At 38.4% G+C, this 10,000-nt stretch overlaps 1 long non-coding RNA gene across 2 annotated transcripts in view; it reads right to left on the reverse strand.

Annotated features, from left to right (window-relative positions):
* The window catches only part of LOC136854016 (uncharacterized), a 53,918-nt gene extending 45,813 nt beyond the window's left edge, over positions 1 to 8,105 (reverse strand). The window contains exon 1 of one of the 2 annotated variants that reach the window (XR_010857597.1): positions 7,346 to 8,105. This is a non-coding gene — a long non-coding RNA (uncharacterized lncRNA). The remainder of the gene's footprint in view (positions 1 to 7,345) is intronic. The other variant, XR_010857598.1, reaches the window with a different exon arrangement.
* Between the last annotated feature and the right edge of the window lie 1,895 nt (positions 8,106 to 10,000).

The following is a 10,000-nucleotide window of genomic DNA, read 5'->3' on the forward strand; positions in this document are numbered from 1 at the left end:
GCGCAAATTCAGTCACTAATTTCAGTTTCTGTAGTTTTTCCCAGCCGACCTTCTAACATAGCAAACCCAGCATTCACTCAGTTCATTCGCTGCTCTATGAACACCATTCATCAGCAACATGATCTAACTGCCTCTTCGTAGATATAAGGATCAAATGCCAACTGGCACAAATCCCTTCAAGCGAATCGAATTGAAACACTTGCATAAAGGTTCGAAATCTACACAGGACTATTCCATGATTTTAAATAAGGTTCGTTTCACCTTCTGGTCAACATGCATAAATGACAGCGAAGGCTTTCAGCGCATATTATTTCAGAATTAATTCATATATTCCTCTCATTTTAATTTCCCTTTCTTCGCAAGGAGAGAGAGAGAGAGAGAGAGAGAGAGAGAGAGAGAGAGAGAGAGAGAGAGAGAGAGAGAGAGAGAGAGAATCCTTAATGCAGCAATGTGTACAAAAACTGCCCTTTCGCCAAAACCGTTAGTCTCTAGACCTTCTGTAAGTCTATATTATAGACTCTACAACAGGAGCTAAAACAACCGCACTGTGGAATCAGCCACCAGTATCTTGTTACAAAAAAAATCTGCTGTTTAGATCGCGCAAGCTTTAGCTGCAGATATCAATCAGCTTTATGCAATTTGCAACGAAGACTCAGAGTGAATAGAAACGTAACCGAAATATGAATCTTTCAGAATTACTGCTTTCGTTAGACACGGAAAAGTGGTTTCTTTAAAAAAGGGGAGAAACATTTTATGCCCTTTTAGAATAATATTTGAAATAAATAGGGAAAAGAGAAGTACTGTAACGATATTCACATTATAATCTTCCCTTTGCAACGTATTTTTACAGAGGGCAAATCTTTTCTCTCCGCTGCCCACGAAAGGAAAGTAATCTCTTGTGGTTAACGAAACCTGGGGAGAGTTGAACTCTTTTACCTAGGCGTGGTCACTGTCAAGCTCTGGACGACCTCCATTTGGCAAAGGGGGGATACAAATACATATATTAATGTAGGAACCCTTATGGAATGGAATATGAAATTTAGGCCAAGTGCTTGGACCTATGAGGTCAATCAGCGCTGAAAGAAAAATGGTTAGCAAAAAGGTTTGGAAGGTGTAGCAGGAGGAAAACCTTTGCAATTGCACTATGAAACAAGAATTGTTAGGAGAGGGTGGAAAGTGAGATGGAAGAGAGTATGAGCGAAGGTACAGTAAAAGGAATGAAAGGGGTGTAGTTAGGGGCCGAAGGGACGCTGCAAAGAACCTTAAGTAATACTGTACCTACAACGCAACGCGTGAGGTGCACTGATGGCACTACTCCGCTACGGGGCAGGAACTCTTATGTCTCTCTTCATTTGTGAAGTTCAAGACAAGAGATTGAAATGTTCTCTTGTAGACCATACTTAAAAAGAAGAGAAAGTAATTAACCCGTCCTTTCAAAGAAGGTAGGTTATAGAAATCAAAGACAACGGGGAGTCAGAATTCCATATGTTGGTAGGAGAGAAGTTGCATTGTCGACAATGACGTAGGGAACTATCTGCAGGAAATGTACTTCGTTCTTCAACTAGGCGTTAGTGGCCATTGTTGTTGTGACGCCAGTTTACAGTATTAAATCAGCCAATATTTTTTAACTCCATGGAATGCCACGACCTTTAGAAACTGACGGTGAGGTCACCGCGAGGTAAAAGTAAAAAAAAAATGCTCTCGAGAAACACTCAATCCTCAGAAGTCGGAGTCAATCGTTTAATAATTTTTCCTTCACTACCTAAAATGAGATACTATAAAAGGGGAAGAGCAGGAAAATGCTGCCGTTGCCAAGATATTAATATTTTCCCATGCGATACTGCGAGAGAACTCCCAAATTCTTGGTGTCCACTAGGCTAACTTTACAGTAGTGCTGTTAACAACATTTCCTATAGTTAGACTCATTACTTGTTGCGAATTGCAGTGTACTGCACTGGGTGTGGTTCCCTATCTGCATGTCAGTGTTCGCAAATCTGCTGAAGCACCAGTGAGCAAACGTGCCACGAGAAGGAATTTCAATTCTATCCTCTTCCGTCAGGTTCACTGGATACGGGGAAGGGGGTGAGGCAATCCAAACTCGTGTCTAGAATCCTAATATTTTGCTTTGTGAAAAGAGGTGCAACTTCAGGCACGACTATTAGGAAAAGGTTAACGTGGTCGCGTCTCACCAACTACTTATAATCACCGTAAAATGGTCGATTCACAGTTTACAGGTAGAGTTTAGTTTTAGTTCAGAAGTTCACCAAAAAATCTGTCTAGATTGTGATTCTCACTGAAGATTTCAGTTGGAATATGGTTGTCAAATATAATCTTCGACTTGTCAGGCATGGGTTATTCGACGTGACGTAAAAAATACTTTAAGTATCTATCTTGAGATGTTTAGAGCGTTCACCTTTTCAGATAGGGCAGTTTCAAAGACTGGCTGAAAATTACAATCCAGAGAGAAACCTACCAAGTGGAACATCACCATTTCACCTTAGTTTGTCCCTGAAACTGTCTTGTGGCTTCAGTTATATCATTCAGGGAAAATCTTTAAAAAAATTCAATAGAGCCAAATTTTTAAAACGTGTACCATAGATAGCCTCATTTATTACATGATGCCACTGACATCGAGACAAGAACTGGAACATGTTTATAACACTTCTTGTGATTATCGATTTCCTAAAAAAACGGCGCCGCTGGAGCACCCAATGAAGCTTTCACGTGTAGGCTTATATAATCTCTGCCAAACAGCGTTAAAATCATAAACAATGAAAAATCTTTTGCTTTATAGGTTTATTGGCAGGGTTCGAACACGTGCCTGACATTATTATTCTTAATGCGGTTCCAGTTTTCCGTAAAATTGTCTACCTGATATATCGATATCTTGCGTTACTGTCTCCCTCATACTCTTACAACCACGGCACCTGGGCTTCCCGAGTCGTAACTTTAACCTGCGGCGCTTTTATAGCAAGGAAACTTCAACAAAAAGGTGATTAAGAGAGAGAGAGAGAGAGAGAGAGAGAGAGAGAGAGAGAATCTACATTCCTAAAAGTTAATGTGCGCAGGCACATTACGTAAAGACTGCTTAAAAGGGAGCCATAGAACAAGATGTCTGGATAACATTGCGTCTCAGGTTTTACATTCGTGTGTGTGTGTGTGTGCGTATGTTTATATTCCCTATTAATAATGTTTTTTTTCTCGTATCATGGGCTTCTCTATAGACCTTGGGCCTACGCATCAAGAAACATGGTCCCAAAGTTGAACAATTAATCGTTTGAGAATTGCTGACGTCATGGAGTTATATAACAAAGGCCCGAATAACCTTCCGCCAAAGGAAGGATATGATATACTAAAAAAATATCTGGACAAACAAGCTCTCTCTCTCTCTCTCTCTCTCTCTCTCTCTCTCTCTCTCTCTCTCTCGGCCGGCGAGCTTCGGGTAGAAAAGAGAGACGGTCTACAAACAAAACTCGTTTTTCAGCTAACCGCAACCAGGTAACACCGAGTTTTCCGCCTTCTACCGTCCAGTCCAGTTCCTTGACAAGAGATTTTCTTCTTTCTTTCCTCCATTTGTTTTGATTCGTTTTCTAGGACACTTCTTCCTTAGTACGACAGTGTTCAATGTCTTTTTTTTCTTTTTTAAATGACAGGAAAAGCTTTGAGAACCCACTAACCACAGCAAAACAAGGCTGTTCGTCCTTGTGCAAGCGTTCGTTCCCTGGTGTATGCTCTACACCTACCTGCACGGGACACCCTAGTCTCATAATACTACAGAAAAAAATTATCGTTGTCCTCGGTTCCTTTTGTGCCTCCCCCCCCCAAAAAAAAAAAAATAAAAAGGTTTATAAGCCACCTCTGTAGATTGTCTTTTGGTATCCTGCCAAAATGAATGTGGTATGAATACTTCCTGCCCGCAGGAAAACGAGAGTATCGCCAGGAATTCCAGCCAGTGTTACGCATGACTTCTTGAAGCTTCAATAGACTTGAAAGTATCTGAATATTACTTTTTGGCTTAGTGTTTACGATACAGAATCGGCTTGGATGGATGACCGTTACTTACATTCGATCTTTTCTTATTATGTTTGCAAAGATGTTAAGAAAGTCACTGGCGCGCGGACACACACACACACACACACACACACACACACACAGAAGAGCGGGGCGAATGGGAAAATGGGATTTTTGGACATTATGTAATGTTGGATGAGTGGATTATGTACAAGCAAGAAATTACGAGAAAACAGTCATTCTTTCATCCTTTTCCCAACTGATCTCGTGTGTTCGGATCGACGTTGATATTTTGAACTACCAGATAAACGGCATTATAAAAAATGTTTTGTTCACCCATATGACCGAAAATAGCCATATTATAAGTATATTATAAGTTATTATACATCTGAAATGTTGAACAAAGAAACAGCTGTTAAGAAACGCAAAATTGGAGAATCTGCTGCAGCCTAATTAATGTCACTGCTACCATGAATTGGAATGACTGTTATAAACTTGTTAAAAAGGTTAAATGGCCAATTTGGTGTGAGTTCACTGATATTTCTGTCGTTGGTATTCACTCTTCTTCTTTCTAATCTTTTTGACCTTGAATAGGAGACTGGCGTGGTTCGGAACCCCAGTGATTTACTCCAGTTTAAAGGATACCTGAAGAACGGTTTATTAGTCCTTTAATATTCTGTCCCAGAGCATCGAAAGAAATACTCTTACACAACAAGCGCCAAATCTGCTGCATTCTATTCGAAAAACGCTTCAAACCTGAATCAAAAGTTGAAGTGATATGTATTCAGGTACAGTCATTTACAACCAAATTCTTGACCGACGGCGATTGTAAGGTATAAAAGAATGAATGAGAATGAGATACAATATCTTCGAAACAGTCATGAGATATGAAGCTTTTAATATTTTACGTCCGTATATGCCCTTTGAAAATATGAAATATCCTATTAGTGCAACAACTAACCTATTTGGCAGCCTTTTGCACAAAGCTAATTGTGTCTGGTATTGAGTCAGATGCGAAACTTTGTAGCACAATGAAAGGAAGAGATTCACGTTTTACTTGGCACACACTCATTTTGGAAACTGGTGGTTTGTCACTGTTTATGTGAGCAGGAACGTGTACATTATTTTGCACAGCTCTGCCTCTTTACAAGGGAGATGTCACAACTACTGTGACAGATTACTAGACCTAGGATGTCGATCTGGGAACCAGTTCCTGGGTCTATTCATTTATCTGCTTTTTCCATATAAGGAGCGCCTGCTATGGAAACTGTCCTGCAGTTGTGCATTGCTAAATATGCCCAATCAAGAACTAAGGGTAAAAGGAAAACGTAAGCGGCTAATTTTTGGCAAGAACTTGCAAACCAGGAATAACAAGACCACTCTGCTGTTGACTTCTCAGTTAAGTTTTTGGACCTACATCGATATTCAGAATTACCTCTCAATCAAGTTTTTGGACCTACACCGATATTCAGAATGACTTCTCAATCAAGTTTTTGTCTAGACCTACACCAATTATCAGAATGACTTCTCAATCAAGTTTTTAGACCTACACCAATTTCCAGAATGACTTCCCAATCAAGTTTTTGGACCCACACCGACGTTCAGAATGACTTCTCAATCAAGTTTTTAGACCTACACGAATTTCCAGAATGACTTCCCAATCAAGTTTTTGGACCCACACCGACGTTCAGAATGACTTCTCAATCAAGTTTTTAAACCCACACCGATGTTCAGAATGACTTCTCAATCAAGTTTTAGACCCACAGCATTATTCAGAATGACTTCTCAATCAAGTTTTTGGACCTACATCGATTTTCTGAATGACTTCTCAATCAAGTTTTTAGACCCACACCGATGTTCAGAATGACTTCTCAATCAAGTTTTTAGACCCACACCGATGTTCAGAATGACTTCTCAATCAAGTTTTTAGACTTACACCGATATTCAGAATGACTTCTCATTCAAGTTTTTGGACCTACACCGATTTTCAGAATGACTTCTCAATCAAGTTTTTAGACCCACACCAATATCCAGAATGACTTCTCAATCAAGTTTTTGGACCTACACCGATTTTCAAAACGACTTCTCAAAGTTTTTAGACCTACACTGATATTCAGAATGATTTCTCAATCAAGTTTTTAGACCTACACCGATTTTCAGAATGACTTCTCAATCAAGTTTTTACACCCACATCAATGTTCCGAATGGCTTCTCAATCAAATTTTTAGACCCACATCGATGTTCAGAATGACTTCTCAATCAAGTTCTTAGGCCCACACCGATGTTCAGAATGACCTTCAATCAAGTTTTTAAGACCTACACCGATATTCAGAATGACTTCTCAATCAAGTTTTTACACCTACACCGATTTGCAAAATGACTTCCCAATCAAGTTTTTAGACCTACACCGATTTTCAAAATGACTTCCCAATCAAGTTCTTAGACCTACACCGATTTTCAAAATGGCTTCTCAATCAAGTTTTTGGACCCACACCGATGTTCAGAATGACTTCACAATCAAGTTTTTAGACCTACACCAATATTCAGAATGACTTCTCAGTCAAGTTTTTGGACCTACACTGATATTCAGAATGACTTAATAAAGTTTTTAGACCTACACTGATATTCAGAATGCCTTCTCAATCAAGTTTTTAGACCTACACCGATATTCAGAATGATTTCTCAATCAAGTTTTTAGACCTACACTGATATTCAGAATGACTTCTCAATCAAGTTTTTAGACCTACACTGATATTCAGAATGACTTCTCAATCAAGTTTTCAGACCTACACTGATATTCAGAATGATTTCTCAATCAAGTTTTTAGACCTACACTGATATTCAGAATGACTTCTCAATCAAGTTTTCAGACCTACACTGATATTCAGAATGATTTCTCAATCAAGTTTTTAGACCTACACTGATATTCAGAATGACTTCTCAATCAAGTTTTTAGACCTACACTGATATTCAGAATGACTTCTCAATCAAGTTTTCAGACCTACACCGATATTCAGAATGATTTCTCAATCAAGTTTTTAGACCTACACTGATATTCAGAATGACTTCTCAATCAAGTTTTTAGACCTACACTGATATTCAGAATGACTTCTCAATCAAGTTTTCAGACCTACACTGATATTCAGAATGCAAGCCCCACAAAAATCACACAAGGAAAACAACAGGTGTAATAGACATCACATCATTTGAAACATCATATCATTGCCCTGTGTTAGTTAACCGTCCTTCTGAACTGTGACACATAGAGCACAAGTACGTAACCTCTAACTTAAGTTACTGGATTAACCCTAACGTTAACTAAGGAAGAACTCACCTTGATCTGAACGAGTCTGGACTCAGATCCATTTGGAGTGGTTGTCGTCGATGTCAGTCGTTAGGTCTCCAGAGGCATCATATATCCACAAGTACGTAAGAGCATCTGGTAGGAGGCATACAGTAGGCCTACCTCCACTAAGCCACATGACTGACATAGTTGCCCAAACACTCCGTCATGTATGTTTTTCACTAAAGTACATTCGGATGCTGCTTCTCTCTTGAAGTAAACATCAATGATAATGACTAGCAATTGTTTAGAAGGGTTCCAAAGTGAATATTTTTACTCGCTGTCACTTATATCTGAAAACGTTTACAATGGAGCTCACTAGCAGACACGGGTGGATATGTAGACTCGTGCGAACTTTGCTGGCCGTGGCAGTTACTTAAAACGGCAAAGAACAAGTGCTTAGTTTGAAGGTACTTGTGTAAAATAATAATAGCCGTTTGAAGCGAGTGATTTAAAAGCGCTAAATAATTTTCAAGGTCCATTCACGCGTTCCTAGAATCTTTAGATCACTCAGGTGTATGTATGGATTATTGCCATTAGTTTGAAAGTTACCTTTACTTCTCTTGTGGTGGACTGAAGTTTCACGCAATTTCCACGTTCATTTGGCTTTACCTGTATCCGTTACAAAAAGCAACATGACTATTTTGTTTTTAACCCAATTTTTATATATAAGAAAAGCTGTAATTTATTCAGTTTCCTTGCAGCCATTCAAGGCATAACTGTTACTACTTTTCTCAAGATCCAATATTAACAGAATATAATGCGTTGCCTTAGATCAAAGCTTTGCATCTTTGAGAAAGACAATAAGATGAAACTGCAAGACAGCTCTCATTAAAATCTTTGAGAAAACTGCTGTAGTAGTATTCAGTCTGCTCCAGCTCGGTAAACGATTGCATGCTTGTTCTTCTTCTGCGTTCAAGTTTCACTAACAAAGTCAATATCTAGAAAGACTAAACGTTAAGACTGATACACACACCACACAGACACCCTCTCTCTCTCTCCCTCTGTGTGTATATATATATATAATATATATATATATATATATATATATATATATATATATATATATATATATATATATTTGGTGAGGCAACTCTTAATTTACTGCCATTGCGGTGGTAGTAAGTAGTACTATATGAAACTGGATGCCCTCAGCAGTGGCCAAGTGCTTTGGATTCTCAAGCGTCATATTTAAAGGCAGAGGAACGCCTACTGGAGTGTTGCGAGCCATTTTAGGGGGGGGGGGATATTCCTTAAATGGCAGCCGAGTTTCTCTCTCTCTCTCTTTCTCTCCGGGCAGCCACACACATTAGGCCAATGTGCTTATTGAGGACTGCTTCTGCATGAAAGTAAACAGTACCCACCGGGCATTGCTGCCATAAAAAGCGCTAACGGTTTTGGGTACGGATATAATATACCACAAAGCAGAGGAGAGCACAGTACAAAAAAGTTGTGGGAAAACAATCCCCCCTGATTGGTAAATGAACCCATTTTCTTATGGCCAGTAGCAAGAAGGCTTTCATCTGCGCAGAATGCTGAGAGAGGAAAATCTTTCGCTGAGGGCATGAGGTTCGCAGCTCCGTACCTAGCGCTAGGGAGACTTGGAGACTGTGAAATAGTACTAATGTGTTAGTTTACGGACCTTATAGGTGAGATGGAGAGCGCAAGGGGAAACGTTTTGATTTGTTGATTTATCTGTTTTTCTAATAGCTGATCTCCTCTTTCTGTATTTCCCATCACCTTCTGTTACTTCTTTCGAATTAATACCTTAATATTATTTTTAAAGCTTGAATTTAAAGTCAATGGTCCCTACGGTGGGCTTGTTCCATATGAACAGAGTTCATCTTCCGAATGATAATAATAATAATAATATTAGTGAATGCATTTTCCCAAGAATGGAAAAGAACCAGGATGGAAGGCAATATTCTTGGAAGATTCTTCCAGTGTGCCTGGGTGGATTAGGACAATAAGAGCGAGCAACTGTATCAGGTGATATAAATTCATGGGTATGTAGCAGAGAGAGAGAGAGAGAGAGAGAGAGAGAGAGAGAGAGAGAGAGAGAGAGAGAGAGAGAGAGAGAGAGAGAGAGAGAGAGGTCTTTTTGGAACTCCTAGAGTAATTGACAATGGAGAGTATTTTGGAAATGAGTTCCGAGTGGGACAGATTGTTGAGAGTACATGGATCCAAATGCACACTGTTCTTTAGTACTCTCGAGAAAGAGCATACATTAGCATAGAGCATACATTAGCATACATATATATTATACACATTTATATATAAAAATATATTCATATATACGTAAATATATAAATTATATATATATATATATACACATGTATATACATATACATATATATGTATATATATTTACGTATATATGAATATATTTTTATATATAAATAAATGAATATATATATATACATATATATATATATATATATTATATATATATATATATATATATATATATATATATATATATATATATATATATATATATATACACAAATATATTTGTATATATACTCTTTCTCAAGGGTACTAAAGAACAGTGTGTTTTGGGAACCATGTACTCTTAACAATCTGTCCCATTCAGAACTCATTTCCAAAATACAGTACTCTCCATTGTCAATAACTCTAGGGGTT

Source organism: Macrobrachium rosenbergii, chromosome 28, assembly GCF_040412425.1.
Source record: "Macrobrachium rosenbergii isolate ZJJX-2024 chromosome 28, ASM4041242v1, whole genome shotgun sequence".
Lineage (NCBI taxonomy): Eukaryota > Metazoa > Arthropoda > Malacostraca > Decapoda > Palaemonidae > Macrobrachium > Macrobrachium rosenbergii.